The sequence below is a fragment of the Ochlerotatus camptorhynchus genome, unplaced genomic scaffold (assembly GCF_037179485.1).
Source record: "Ochlerotatus camptorhynchus isolate MF236.1 unplaced genomic scaffold, CSIRO-AGI_Acam_v1.1 ptg000087l, whole genome shotgun sequence".
NCBI lineage: Eukaryota > Metazoa > Arthropoda > Insecta > Diptera > Culicidae > Ochlerotatus > Ochlerotatus camptorhynchus.
Window position 1 is genome coordinate 799165 of NW_027040577.1, and position 14890 is coordinate 814054.

Consider the following 14890-nt stretch of genomic DNA (forward strand, 5'->3'; position numbering starts at 1 on the left):
TTATTTTCTCTACTGCGCTAAATCAAACCAGTAGATATAAGAAGGGATGTCAGTTACGCGCTCGAATAATTTAAAATTCGATAAGTATTTAATCGAATCGTTAAGCGAATAATTGTACTTTTAGGCATCCCTAGAAAATAGTGTAATTTCATGTTTTTTGGCGGCCTTCGAAAATGTGGAACAGCAGAATTGCAACCAGCACGTGCAACCCAAGAGCCAAAAGCGGTGCAATGCTACGACGCATGGAGAGCATTTTGTGTAGTAGTTGGGGGCGTGTGGTTCTGAATATGGCGATGAGTGTGCAAAATGCTACGCAATTGCATCCTCCCTATTGGCACACACCCGAAGATCGGAGGCGAATGCCACTTCGATTTTTTTCGTCTACTAACGACCCTCTGATGACAGTGTTGGGGAGCAACAATTCTACATCGACATGTTTCGTCTAGAAATGATTCTCTGATGACTGTGTTGGGGAAGCAGCACATGCATGTAAGTAATAGGTGAATTTGTTAGTTATTTCGACGGAGGGAATTTATATCTGTAGCTGTAACCAGTTCGATTTTGTTTGCTAACCTGGTTAAAATGTCATATTTAATTATCTTATAGATAAATCGTCCAGCTCAAACCTTTGTAGGGGTAAGAGGTGGAATCATCATCATCATCATCAATTCATTAAAATAAAAACTTTTTTTGACGTAGGACTACGTCTTTCGGGAAGATGGGGGTACACTTTATGAAAACCGAAAAATGAAATTATGAAAGATTTTGAACGTTAATTACTTAGCTGCCCCTGGACCAATTTCAATAATTTTATCACCAATCGATCAGAAATATGGCTACGCATCGATAACAATGCTTCCGAATGTTGGTTTTCAGCAAGAAACTATTGAAAAACTGGTAAATTTCCAGCATTGTCCAAAAGCGTCGAAATAACTAACAAATCCACCAATTACCTACATGCATATGCTGCTTCCCCAGCACAGTCGTCAGAGAGTAGTAAGTAGACGAAACAAGTCGAAGTGGCATTAGCCTCCGATCCTCGGGCGCGTGCGAATAGGGAGGATGGAATTGCGTAATATTTTGCACACTCATCGCCATACTCAGAACCACACGCTCCTAACGACCACACCACTGTGTGGTGGTGTTCGGTCGTCGAAATTAGTAGCAGCAGTAGCAGTGCTTTCGGCGTGTGGTGTTGAAAATTGTTCTCCAGTAACAACGAATGGCTGCCTGCAAGCAGCGAGCTGCAGAGCCCACATAAGCAACCATCAAAGGAGGAAGAAGCTGCACTGCTATGCTATGTATCGGAATCAGTAGCTCTTCGTGAGTCGCTGCCGGTCTGTCATCTATGCCAAGCGTGTCACCCTCGCTCCAAACGACATACAGCTCGACAGCCTCATCCGTGTTGAACACCCAGCTCAGAACTACTCAACCATCACTACAAAACGGTCCTTTTCAGGGCCACCAAAAAATTGTTAAAGAGTATTATTTGGACATTGGTCAAGGTCATCAGTTCCCGCAAGCAGCTAGCTATCAAGGCGCAACCTGTCTATAGAAGGTGTGGAATTGTAGACCTGAATATATTGGTGCAATTAGTTTTTCCTCGGCTTTCATTCCGCACGATTCGTTTCTTTCGTTTAATCAATCACCCTTGTAGTGACGTCGAAAAGATTGTTTCAATCGGCGCTTTATGAATGGTTTGCCACTAAATGTTGAGATAATTTATTGATTATTGAATTATAACACTGTATGCCATGAAAAAGCAGCCTTTTTGTGAGTTTTTGCCAGTTTTCAAGTAAGGAGTTATCATAAAAAAACAAGCCAGCTGGTATTACCCAGCGACTTTACAAATAGATAAAATAAAACAAAATCATCATGCAGAACTAGCTAGGATTTGTTTTACTTCATATTTCTCAAAATTGCTTTCGAGTGTTAAGACATCGTCTCCCGCAAAGTTTACATTTTTCCCTCTACCAACACATACATCAGGGCTAGATTCGTAGCTATAGAATCCACGCAATTTCAAAAAACCAAAATGCACAGCATTACGAAAAGAGGTCATTTTTCGACCAAAAAAGGGCGAACACGAAATTATTGCGACACATTCAACAGGGCATAACTTTTTTACCATTGGGTATAAATCAACCAAATTTTGCACACTTTCTCATTGATGTGTATTGTGTACATGCTGTCAAACTCGAAGTCGTGTTTTTCGATTCAACGAAAATGGAGGTGAACCAACGCGAGTTGAGAGAACCAATTCTTTCCAAACACCTGGAATTTCCTGACCTGTCGCACCTGCAGTTGGGAAAAATGTTGAACATTCACCATTCAACCGTCTCCAGAGTGTTGAAGCGGTTCCAGGAGCGGTTGACGTTGGACCACGGCAAAGGAGCTGGAAGAAAACCGGGACCGGAGAACAAAAAGACGGAGGGAAAGGTGAAGCGGATGATTAAAGCAAATCCCAACGTCTCAAGCCGTGATTTGGCTAAAAAGATCGGCATGTCGCAGAGCTACGTCCAGAATGCAAAGAAGAGAGCTGGACTACATACATACAAGGTACAGAACTTCCCAAACCGCGATGAGCGGCAACAATCGACGGCTAAAACTCGGGCACGGAAGCTCTACGAGAAGATGCTGACAAAATATGGCTGCCTTGTGATGGACGACGAAACGTATATAAAAGCCGATTTTAAGCAAATTCCGGGGTTGGAGTTTTTCACCGGCAAGAGCAAGTTCGATGTGGACGACAAATTTAAGAAGAAGAAAATGTCGAAGTTCACCTCCAAATATCTCATTTGGCAGGCCATCTGCTCTTGCGGACTGAGGAGTGAGCCTTTCGTGACAAAGGGCACAGTAAATGGCGAGATCTACAAATCTGAGTGCCTCGAAAAGCGCCTTTTGCCGTTCTTGCAGCAGCACGACGAAGCTCCGCTATTTTGGCCAGATTTGACATCATGCCACTATTCTAAAAGTGTCCTGGAGTGGTATGAGGCCAATTCTGTCCATTTTGTTCCAAAGGACATGAATCCGCCAAACTGTCCGGAGCTGCGCCCGGTGGAGCAGTACTGGGCTATAATGAAGCGGGAACTTCGGAAGAGCAAGAAGACAGTCAAAGACGAGAAGGACATGTTAAGAAAATGAAAAAAAAAAAAAAACTGAGAAACTGGTACCGGATGACACTGTAAAGACTTTGATGGAGGGCATCAAGCGAAAATGCGTTCAATTTTACACTCAAGGCTCCATCGATTAACTTTTCTTTTGATTTTTGAAGTAAATATATGTTTAAAACTACCCTAAAATTTTGGTTTGATTCTAAACATTATAAGAAAATTGGCATGACATTTTCGGTGTCGCAATAATTTCGTGTTCGCCCTTTAGCAGATAGATTTTAATTCTAAACAAGCCAAACGATTGGAAATTTATCTACCAATCTGCTAAAATGAACACTTAGTTAATTTTCAATATGTCACTATTGAAAAATACCAAATGTCCAACTGTTGTAATGGTGATCAAAATTATCACCGAATGTCTGAAATCAGCGCATTCCCTAACACAGACTTAAAAATCGAATTCGATGCTCATTCAATCATCGTAAGTGGTGGTGTCCAGTCCAGCAGCAGTAGTAGTAGCAGCAACAGCAGTAGCAGGAGTGCTTTCAACAACAACAACAACGAAAGGCTGCCTGCAAGCAGCGAGCTGCAGAGCTCATATGAGCACCCATAGATAAGGAGGAAGAAGTCTCACCGCTAGGCTAGGATCGGAATCAGTAGCTCGTCGTGCTCAGCTCTGCATTACTCAACCATCACTACAAAACGGTCCTTTTCAGTACCACCATACATTTGTTAAGAGTATTATTTGGACATTTGTCAAGGTCATCAGTTCCCGCAAACAGCTAGCTATCAATGCTCAACCTGGTATCTATAGAAGGTGTGGAATTGTAGGCCCGAATCTATTGGTGAGATTAATCATCGTCCGACCATTTTCCAGAACACGCTGGTAGCAAGTGTTAAAAATCCAATAGAATTTAAGAGAAGTGGGAATAATTCGCTTCGGGTGTATATTCAGTCCTCAGAAAGCCAATAAAATCAAATTTGTGAGAAAATTAGCTCTCGCGAGTTCAATCTCTCAAAGTTGCTCCTTTTTTACATATTCTGCACAAACGATACTTTCCCATTCCCATTCATATAATTCGGAAGGAAATCCTGTGAGGGGTGAATTGAATACACTTTAATACCAAAATGCACATAACTTAAAAATTCATAAATAACAAAAAATTCAAAATACACCTTTTAAAGTCAGGTAGATGAATCGAAAATACTCAAGTTGACAGTCCCTTCGATTCTCTTCATCAACTTTCTCTTCGAAATAAATACTACAAATTTGATACGCTTACAAATAAAAACAGAAAGAGTTAAGATAATTGATGATTGATCAATTAAAAGAACTAAATGTTCACATTTGTTCCGTCCACTAGTGGTCCTACGTCAAGCTTCCGTTCGTGCCCCTAGGTACAGACCCTTCTACTTTTTTTGACGTAGGACTACTCTTTAATTTTTATACTGGGGGTCACATTAAAAAAAAAATCAAAACTCAGACATGTAACGAAAAATCCCAAACACGGACGCAACGATAGAGCACAAATCGAACACACGGCTCTGACTGGTCTTATAGAGCTTATATATAGAGCAAGAGGAAAACAGATTAGTGGGAAAATACACCGTCAATTCATACATGTGTGATATATAGAGAAAGACGATTAAGCATCGAAAAGGTCTATTGGAATACATAGGGTAGGATGGTTCAAAACGCACCCCTGGGGTAAAATGGCCCTGCGCTGTTTCTCATAGCTTTCCGATTTTCAATTCGTGAATTTAACAATCAGCCGTGCTTGAACTAACATTCTAGCACGTGATAAGGTAATAAGGCGGAATCTCCAACACCAAACTTCAGTATGAAATTTTTTCTACAGGTAGATATGGATGAAGTTTCATGTTGATTGAATGTACCGTTTATTTTTAAAATAAAATCGTTAACTAAAATCATTATATCCTGTAAATCTCCGGAACCAGAAGTCAGATCGGTATGAATTTTTTTTTTCACAAGTAGATATGGATATCGTCTTTCTTCTGTTGAAAAAAATCATGTTGATAAAGTGTACCGTTGATTTAAAAAAAAAAATCGTTAACTAAAATCATTCTGCCCTATATATCTCCAAAACCGGAAGTCTGATCTAGAAAAAAATCAATAGCGATCAATGGCGCAATGGGGCTTTTCAAACGAGATATCAACCAAATTGATCGGACGAGCCATCTCGAAAAAAAAAACTTGCCTAGATAAAACGCGTCCACAGACGCACATACAGACATCAGCAAAATTCATCTTGCTGGGTCTATTTTTCATATTCAATTTAATTCTACGATGTCGTAATCAAACTGTCGAGCCAGTTCAAGTCGAGTTCTATCGATTGGGAATGTTTTATATAGGTGAGATTGCTTGTGTGGATGGCTATCGGTCGCAGACGGCAAGACGTGTGAAAATCGATTCTAATACCTATGTTACGCTAGTAACAAAGGTAAAACGTCAAAAATCAGCCACAGTATCACCGTATCACACTCTATTGTTCAAAGGTTAAAGTTTCGATCCAATTTGACAGTGTATACGGCCGTTATAACCAATTAAAAATTGCATAGGATTTCATTTAAAATTGTGTACAGTGGGTTTACACAATATTGAGTTTGCTCTGTTTTGTAAAAAGTCTCCAAATTTTTACCATTTCAGAGCTTTTGAAAATGGCTAATGTGCCTCGCGCACACACACACACACACACACACACCACATGCAAAAAGGGAAAGATGATAGCAAAATGAGCCGAAAATGGCCAATTGCAAACATTACACCTTCAGCAACTTTTTTTCTCCCACGGTAAAATTTTTTGACCTCATACCAACTTTTTCTTGTCTCAATGATACTTTTCGAATGAGATATCAGTCATTGATGAATATTCTTGGACCAGTCTCCATAAATTTTAGCCCAATCTCCTTTGTTGTAACTTTAGGTTGCAGAAACACTTCCTTCAGCAAAAAGCAAATAGATCTGCACGGCAAGAGATCACGATGCGGACTGACAAGCAGAGATGCCAGATTTTTTCTATGCAATTCCGTAGACTTATTCAAATCTACGGATTTCTACGGATTTATCGAAGGTGATATTTTTTTTTTAGTTCTAAGGTGATATTTTTTTTTAGTTCTAAGGTGATTTTTTACGTTAAATGATAAATCGATGAAAGAAATTTTGAAAAACTACTAAGGACAGCCCTCTGGTGTTGTACGCAATGGTGACGTCGGACTACGTGGTCTTATATAATAAATGTTATTGTTTAACTGCAGCAGGACTTGTGTTTTGTGTAGGAATAGGAGTTCTCTATGTTTATAATTTTTAGTATGACTATGATTGCCCTGAAAAGAAGCTTTTGATATGAATTTCAGTTGGGACATGTTCAGAAATTTAACTCTTTTGGAAAATCTTGGTGGCCCTGAAAAGGGCCGATGGTAGTACAGGCATGAATACCATGATACTGTTGCACCTGTAGTTTTAGGCATACTTTCACTGATTGCTTCCCGGGGATCCTTGTTCAGCCATAACAAAATGTGCGCGTGAGGACTTCCACGGTGCTGAAATTCAACCGTGTCAACCAGCTTGTTTAAGTACACACAGCACGTGACTAGATCATAATTGACCAGAGTTGCTATTTGTAGTGCAGTCAATTCCTGGATAGGATCTGTTAAGTCATTGCAATTGTGTCCTTCAGACAATCGATGTAGGATATTCAACAAATGGGGCCACTTCATCTCATTTGCATCTCATTGAACAAATAAAAGTGCATTGCAAGCCTTCGGAAACTCTAAGGCGAAGAACTTTCATTGTCATATACAACAAATGTTGTGGTTTGGCCACACGCCTGTCTTGACCACGAGTTTCACTGGATGCCATCATGAAATATGTCATCCGAACTCATGGCTTGAATTTCCGTAGATGGCCGAAACATTTGGCAGGAAAAGCTATCTCTTCGCCGTGGGAGTCGAGTTTTGAACGCCTTTGGATACGGTTGTCTCTAAATTTGCTCTCTGTTTTGTGCGTGCATTCTCTTTCATAGTTTTCGGCTGCATTTGGCGGATTAGCGCTGGCACTCTGCCTCCCGGACGGTTATACGTGTGTGAGTGGTGGTTTTCTCGCTTTCCGAGAAGTTTTAGAATCAAGAAAGAAAACATGATTCATCATGTTTGCAAAATTGCAAGCATCAGAAGATTTGGCGCTGCATGGTTTGATTGTTTCTCCCGGACCAACAATTTGTGGCATCGCGAGTGAAAATTTTAATTTCTGATTATTTACGCGGTGATGAGCACGGCGCTTATCTATTGTTAGGGTTTTGCGATGTGCATTGCTTTTGTGCACGGAGTGTCTTGAAAAAGAAAAGTGAAGAAAAGTGATATTTGGTTGTTTTGTGGTGGGAGTGGAGAGAAAAATATGCGTGGAAGCATCGGGAATGCGCTCCCGGGTAAAGTGATTTGATGAGTACGTTCCAGTTGAAGATTGTTGACAAGTGTATTTGTGGTGATGCAAATTATGGTTTAGATGACGCATGGCTTCAAACATTTTGTGTGTCCAAATAAAACATATTACATACTAAATACGCACAGGGCATCGTCTGCTGACCATTGCCGCGGGTATATCGTGGGAGTCCCAGGTACCCGGTTCAAGCTTTAGTTGGCGGCGGTGGCTCTTCTTGACCTTCTATCCCCTGAGTAGTTAGTGTGAATAAGGGCGTCTATGTGATGTTTTGCTGTACCTGTTGTGGACATCTACTGCATCCTGTTCCCTTAACTTGTTGAGGACACCCTGTCTTGCCTCAAAAGTTCCCCTTTTTGAAGTACTAGTTTTCACAATAAAGGGCACCATTACGGAGCATGAGATTTGATCAAATTATTCGCAGTTCTACTTGTCCAACGCCCCCGGCTGGGTGAGGGATAGAGGATGACACACACACACACACACACAAAAGCTATCTCTTCACTGTGCTCGTCATATATTAATGACAGATGAACCCCGTTTTGCGCGGGAGCGATCTCCAGGCATCATTCCAAAGGAGCGTTTCCTGTTGCCCAAGCAGCAATTCTGTCTCATTATCCACGGCAATGGTTTCCAATCAATGTGATTTCGTTCTAATTCCTCAATTTGGTGTAAATTAAACCTTTTCTGATCAGAAATGTTATTACTAGGACATCGTTGCTTGCTATTTTCAGAATTCACACAAGCACAACAAGCTCTGATTATGAGAAAAACTAAAATACATACATTCGGGACGGCCTTCGGCGACAGTGTCGTATGACAGAGCCTGCCGTATGACATTTTAGTTTGGTACTGTAATTTGAAAACTTTTGTTGGAATCAAAAGCAGTCGATTCACAGCAAATGTGTCGACTACGGTGACCGCTTACAAGACTGGTCTCGACACGACTTTTATTCGCCTTCACCGTCGAGAGAACCTCAAGCAAAGATTGACAGTATATTATGGGAACTTTCGGCGGAGTGAAGAGATAGTACGTAGGCCGCCATGTTTCACGCACAGTCTGACGTCTGCTTACGGGATATTTCATAGGAGGGAAGAGCTACAGAGTCGCCGTCAACGCCAATTTTATCAAAAAGCTGATAAGTGAGCAAGAAAACGGTTGACAAGTTGCAGGGGTGTATTTTACTTTATGCTTCTTTCCCTTCAGAATCAGATTATATTCTAGATTGTAAAATTAGATTCTGAAGGGAGACGTAAAATGAAAAAAAAAATCCGCAGAAACTATACAGAATTCCGCAGATTTTGCCTACGGATCCGTATTTCCCCAAAAAATTTGTAAAATCCGTAGATCTACGGAGATTTCCGTAGATCTGGCATCTCTGCTGACAAGCAACAAAATAATGTTGTATTTCAACTGTGTCAGCAACAGCTTAGAGACGTCTTTGGTTTGCCATTTCATCTTTCTGATCATGTTTTGTCGCGCATTCGTCACATACGACATGGTCTTTGTTGTTACTCGCTCTTCGTTGGTAAGAAATATTTCAAAATTCGTAACAAAATTCGAAAAAGATTCGGAAAATAAGTAAAAGTTAGTTTTGAATCGCCCCTACCACCAAAAGCTCAGAACATCGGCTTGCAAGTAACGCAGGAAAATCAACATAAATGCATTAAACTCCCGTCACTCCTGCCGACGATGAAAATGTATCACTTTATTTAGACGATGTGAAAAGTTATGTTAAAAAATCCTTTTAATGACAATTTCAAACAAGTTGGTAAGCGTGACTGCCGCTCACTCCAAAGGGCCTGGGTTCGGTGCCGTTGTGATTGTCTGTGTCATAAAATCTCTGATCACGCGTCCATGAGTTGATAGGTCGATAGGTAGGGTCAAGGTGTGGGAGTTGCCTTGCTGGCGTCATAGCATTGGCACTCAGTACGGAAAACAAGATCGACGGAAAACAAATCAAGAAAAAAAAATGAAACAAATAATCGAACTGTTTCTGGCAGTGTCTAGATACCCGTAATACTATTCTAGAATTGAACAACTTTTACCAGCTGTAAATAAGCTACAGAACGTGACACCGAGCAAAGCCATCATGTAACAGACTTTGTGTCGTAGTGCTCAGTTCTACCCAATGGCATGAACAAATTGTAATTACAAAGTTGCTTTATTTTCACACAGCGAGTCAACAATTTGCCACCCGTTTGAGCAAATTCGGCGCCCTTCCACTCGTCTGTGGGCTTTAAACTTCGTTTGCCCTCAACTTTAAATCACCCTGCCAACTGCTGTTGTAATTGAGGAAAGCAGTTTTCCTCATTCCGCACGCCAGCCTGTGCCATTTCTTTCAAAGCCGAGCAAAATCCCATCACAGAAGAACAGACCGAGCGAGCGAGAGAGCAAATACCCAGATGAGGTTGTTAAGGTTGAGAAACAAGACGACGGTGATAATGTTTTGTTTACTCTCATGAAGACAGCTCATTTTTTGAACAATTTCTTCTTTGGAGCGCTAGCAATTCGCGTGTTGAACTTCGAAAAACAAATTAAAATTGGCCCACGCTTTCTACAAGATTATGCTCCTGCTGTTGCCCCACTTACTGACTGTCTCTCAGATGTTTTTCGTTCTAGGGAGGTAAGAAGATGGACAAGAACAGAGTTTCTTGCTATGACCCTGGAATCGTCGAAAAATTTAAGGCTTAAAGTTTCACAAGTAAGAGTAGAAAAAGGCGGTTATGAGAGAAAAATTATAAAACAAGTTCTGCGCCAAGTTGTAATGAAAATTTAACAAGCGCGACGAGTTTTTATTAATTTCATTAAGCATTCCGAAAAAGTTGCACGTCGCTGTGTTCGTCCTAATGTTTTTTGCGGCGCAACAACAGCAGCCGGCAGCTATCGTGGCAGTTATATGTCTCTTTGGGTAAAAATATCTAAGCGTAGTCGTTCGAAAAAAAATAATTGGCTTTGTTATGGTTCTTTTGAGAACTTTAAGTCAATGGTTGAAGTGATAAACTCATGAAGAGCAATATATTGTTGTTATCTGCATTGAACTGGAACACACATTTTCACTTCATTGATCAAAGTCAGTGAATAGCTTTAAACGGATTAATCAATAGAGTTTTGTTGGTAGGATGTTGGAATTGAACGAAACAGGTCATTGCTGATTTCAGCGGGGATGACAAATGCAAGTAATGGTTATGCGGTGGATTTGTTTGAATGACAAATATGCGCATGATTATTTTTGTGCATTTAAGCTCTACCTAGTCTGAACATTTCACCATTTAAAACGAAAACTTTTGCACCTAATAACCGTTTAAATGCTTATTTAAACTTTTAAAATTTGCTAAGCTTTATGCTGTGAGCTACACTTTATTTAGTGATAAACTCGTATCTCGATGCTTAGTTTGCATGTTTATTATGCAGCCTGTGCATTTTTTGATAGATCAGCAAAGCTAGGCAAAAAAAAAAATTAAAGGGTTGTGTCCTAGACACGACCGCAGTATGACGTAGAACTACACAAAATTGATGTTTTTCATGCATTTTGGACTATTATACTTTATCTTAAAAGTTTCAAGTATTATTATGTTATGGTTGATTCAAAACAATTTACACATTTTTCTTGACAAATATCCATGTGAAATTCCATATGATTTTCATTTGACCACACATAAACAGAATCCACTCAGAAGAACACATGAAATTTATATGCAAATGAATAAGTATGTGTGGTCACGCATGGTTTTTATATGTACATATATTAAGTATGTGTGTCATATTGATTTGTTGATCACGTTGCAACAACTCATGTGTGGGATTAATGGGGGGGGGGGGGTTGGTTAGGAGAGGTGGTTGATGAGTGGGGGGGGGGTAGGAAAGTTTGTTGATTAGTGGGGGGAGGGGTAGGAAAGTGTGTTGATTAGTGGGGGGGGGGGGGTAGGAAAGGTTGTTGATGAGTGGGGGGGGGGGTTAGGAGAGGTTGATGAGTGGGGGGGGGGGTTAGGAGAGGTTGTTGAGGGGGGGGGGATTGTTGTGAAGGGGGAGGGGGAGAGGTTGTTGTGAAAGGGGGAGGGAGTTTACATACATTACTTTTCCTCATTGTGGTCACGCCGTGATCCACCTTTAGCCGCTGATTTGGTCCTGCTTACTGCAGGACCAAGTGCCACGCCGTCCGAAGCGACAATGAGCAAACGCATGACAGCAGCGCTGTTTTATATCTTTTCAGGTTCAGAACCTGATAGGATTTCCCGCCGTTTTTTTATGAATGGGGCGGAGCAAAAAGTTTCTTTTGTGCAGAATATGTAAAAAAGGATGGACTTTGGATATTAATATAATTGCATATATAGAGGTACCAGATATGTTTTACAGTCAGTTGTTGGTAATTCATCGAGTGTATGTCTCCTATTATGCACCATTTTTTTTTTTTGAAAATGTTGGCTCTGCATGTTAAAAATTTATTGTTCATACATAATTAAGGTTGGCTTAAAATTTATTTCCCGAAAAAAAAAATGATCGTCAAAGTCCATGTCTTTTTCTTTATTGTTAAGGGGGAGGGGGAGAGGGTTGTTGAGCGGGAGGGGGTTTTACATGCACGTTTTTTCAAGTCTCATTCCTCATTGTGGTGGACACGCCGTGACCCATTTTTTGCCGCTGACCATTGGGACAGCATGTGGGCTAGAATGTGAGCAGCACTGGAAAAATTTTCACGATATTTCACGAAGTTCATCAAGGAAAAAATTCGTGAGTCCTAGTGCGTTTTGGTGAACTTTTCCAATAGTGAATATGAAGATTCATCAAACTATAGAAGCCCGATGCTCATCGTTCCACAATTAAATCCGATTTTCGCAGGATGCATGGTATTCTTATTTTCATACGAATGACAGAATAGTGCAGGTGTTCTGCCATTCCTGTTGGTGTGGCCGTTCAAATTTATCATCAAAGGCAACCATCGGGCATTTTTCACAATGATTTCATCCTCAATCGAAAACGAATCGTCTCTAGAGGAAACCCGTTTCAACCGTCTTGACTACCGTATCGACAAGACGCTCTGGATCGGCCATGGTGTACATAGATGAACTCGACTGAAGTGATGCCCTGATAGAAGCTGTTCTAGATGAAAACACGATCCACTGTGATTTTTGCTGTGGAATTCGGAAGAGACGGACTTAGTTTTGCTAGGTTTGAAGAGATTCACGATTCACACAATACTTACAGATTTTTTCGAATGATCTCCAACACCAGTGGGTATCCGTTTGTCGTTTACAACTTCTTGGTTGAATCCTTGTATCACCAGTTTTATGTATGACATTCTCCCACTAGTTTCGTTTGTGAGTAAACAAAGTATTGACCCGAGTAGTAAACCTTAGAAACGATTGGCAAAATGTCAACACGCAACAGTGGTGCCGTTTTATATTATATTGTTTGTGTCTTTTGTCATGTGTCATGCTGTGTTTCGGCACAGTGTGCAGATTTGATTGCCCCTTGCAATATTCTTTATTTCTGAAATTTTGTTAATCAAATATCAATATACCCAGATGACTCTTCGACAAATAGAAAGGGAAACTACTATTTCTTCCAACGAGAAATCAGAGCATCTGAACATCAGAAGTCCATTCAAAAGATTCCAAGTCCATTCGAAGCTAAAACAATCATAATTTATTTAGTGAAAAAGACGATTTGGGTTTGATGCTCAGATCGAATTCAAGCTGTTCAAAAGTAAGAAAAGATTATTATTCGGAATTAAAAAATATAAAAAATAGTATAACATATTTTCCCCTCATTTGAAAAATCTGAAAAATCTGTATATTTTTGAAAAATCTGTAATTTGTATATACAGATATCTTTATCAAAATATTGACAAAAATCTGTATGATTACAGATAAATCTGTATATGTGGCATCACTGAGCATGAGAGCAGCGCTGATTTATATCTTTTCAGGTTCAAGCAGAATGATGTGCAACCAAGTGGTATTCGTTTATGATGACTGGGTTTGGGAAAAAAGGCTTATTTCATGAAATCAGTGATAAAATTATCATTTGTACATTTTTAATAGTTTAATTACAGAAAAATTGGAAAAATATTTATTTCAACAGGTTCGTAATGTAATATCCTATCGATTGGCGTGTTTGGATTTTAATTTCATCTATAAATGACAAAGTTACAAGCGTTCAAAACCTAACACTCCTTCACCACACATATTTTTTGATTTGCACCCCAGTATAGTCGACAAAGACGTAGTTCTACGTCAAAAAAAAGAAAGTTTAACACCCATCTAAAAATGCATCCCAATAATGATACAGAAAATCTTTGACCAGGAGTTAATGGGTATTCAACTTTTTCTCTTGTCCTTAACCCTTTGTCTGTACCTTGGGGTCAATTTGACCTCAGGTCACTTTGATAGGCTGTAACTTTTTTATTTGTCGATGGATTTTTCTAATTCTTTCACGACTAGGCGGGTCCACCAGAGCTCTGTGATACTTGATAAAATTTACTTAAAAAAACCTGAAATTTTTTTTATTGGAAAACATTTATTGAAATACGTTGTCTGTACCTTGGAGTCAATTTGACCCCAAATTCAAATTGCCGTATCTTAACGAGTTTTCAATGGATTTCTTAAATTTCAATTGTTTTGCATAGGTAATTTAGTGGAATTCCCATAACAATTATCAGAATTTTTAAGGGGTGGATATCTCGGGGGGAGAGGTCATTGCAAAAATATACCCATGAAATGGCATATTTTGATGTTAGAAATGTTTTTTTCACGAGATCCCAACCATATAGGATGTTGCTTCTTTCTGTAAAGATGTTCAAAAATACAAAATCTTCAAAACTATCGATAGTGTATGACAGAATTCACTTACTAGATGGCGCTAAAATGTTACATATAAAATTATCTACAGACCCTGCACATAGAGATGGTTCCATTCTTCAGCAAAGTTGTCCAGATGGACAAGACCTATCTTCAGGAAAAGAGCTTAGTTCAGAATTCACTCACTAGGCACCGCTAGAGTGACACTCATTTAGCATTGATTGCCTTAACTTAACATATGGACTAGATAGAAGGCTTCCGTCTTAGGTAAAGTTGTTCTGATGGACTAGACCTATGTTTAGGACTAAAGTTTAGTTCAGAATTCACTCACCAGGCAGCACTAATGTAAAATCAATTATGAATTGTTTGCCTTAACTTAACACACGGACCAGATAGAAAGTTTCCGTCTTCGGTAAAGTTATTCAGATGGAAAATATCTCTCATAATGTAAAATTTTTACTTGAAAATGCACTCACTAGGCAGCGTTAGTGTGACATTTATTTTAAATTGTTTGCCCTAACTT

The 14890-nt window shown here is 39.6% G+C and overlaps 1 protein-coding gene across 1 annotated transcript in view; it reads right to left on the bottom strand.

The window, feature by feature from the left end:
• The window catches only part of Ptp99A (Protein tyrosine phosphatase 99A), a 482762-nt gene that overhangs the window by 322571 nt on the left and 145301 nt on the right, over window positions 1-14890 (bottom strand). The gene's annotated exons all lie outside the window — the stretch shown is intronic.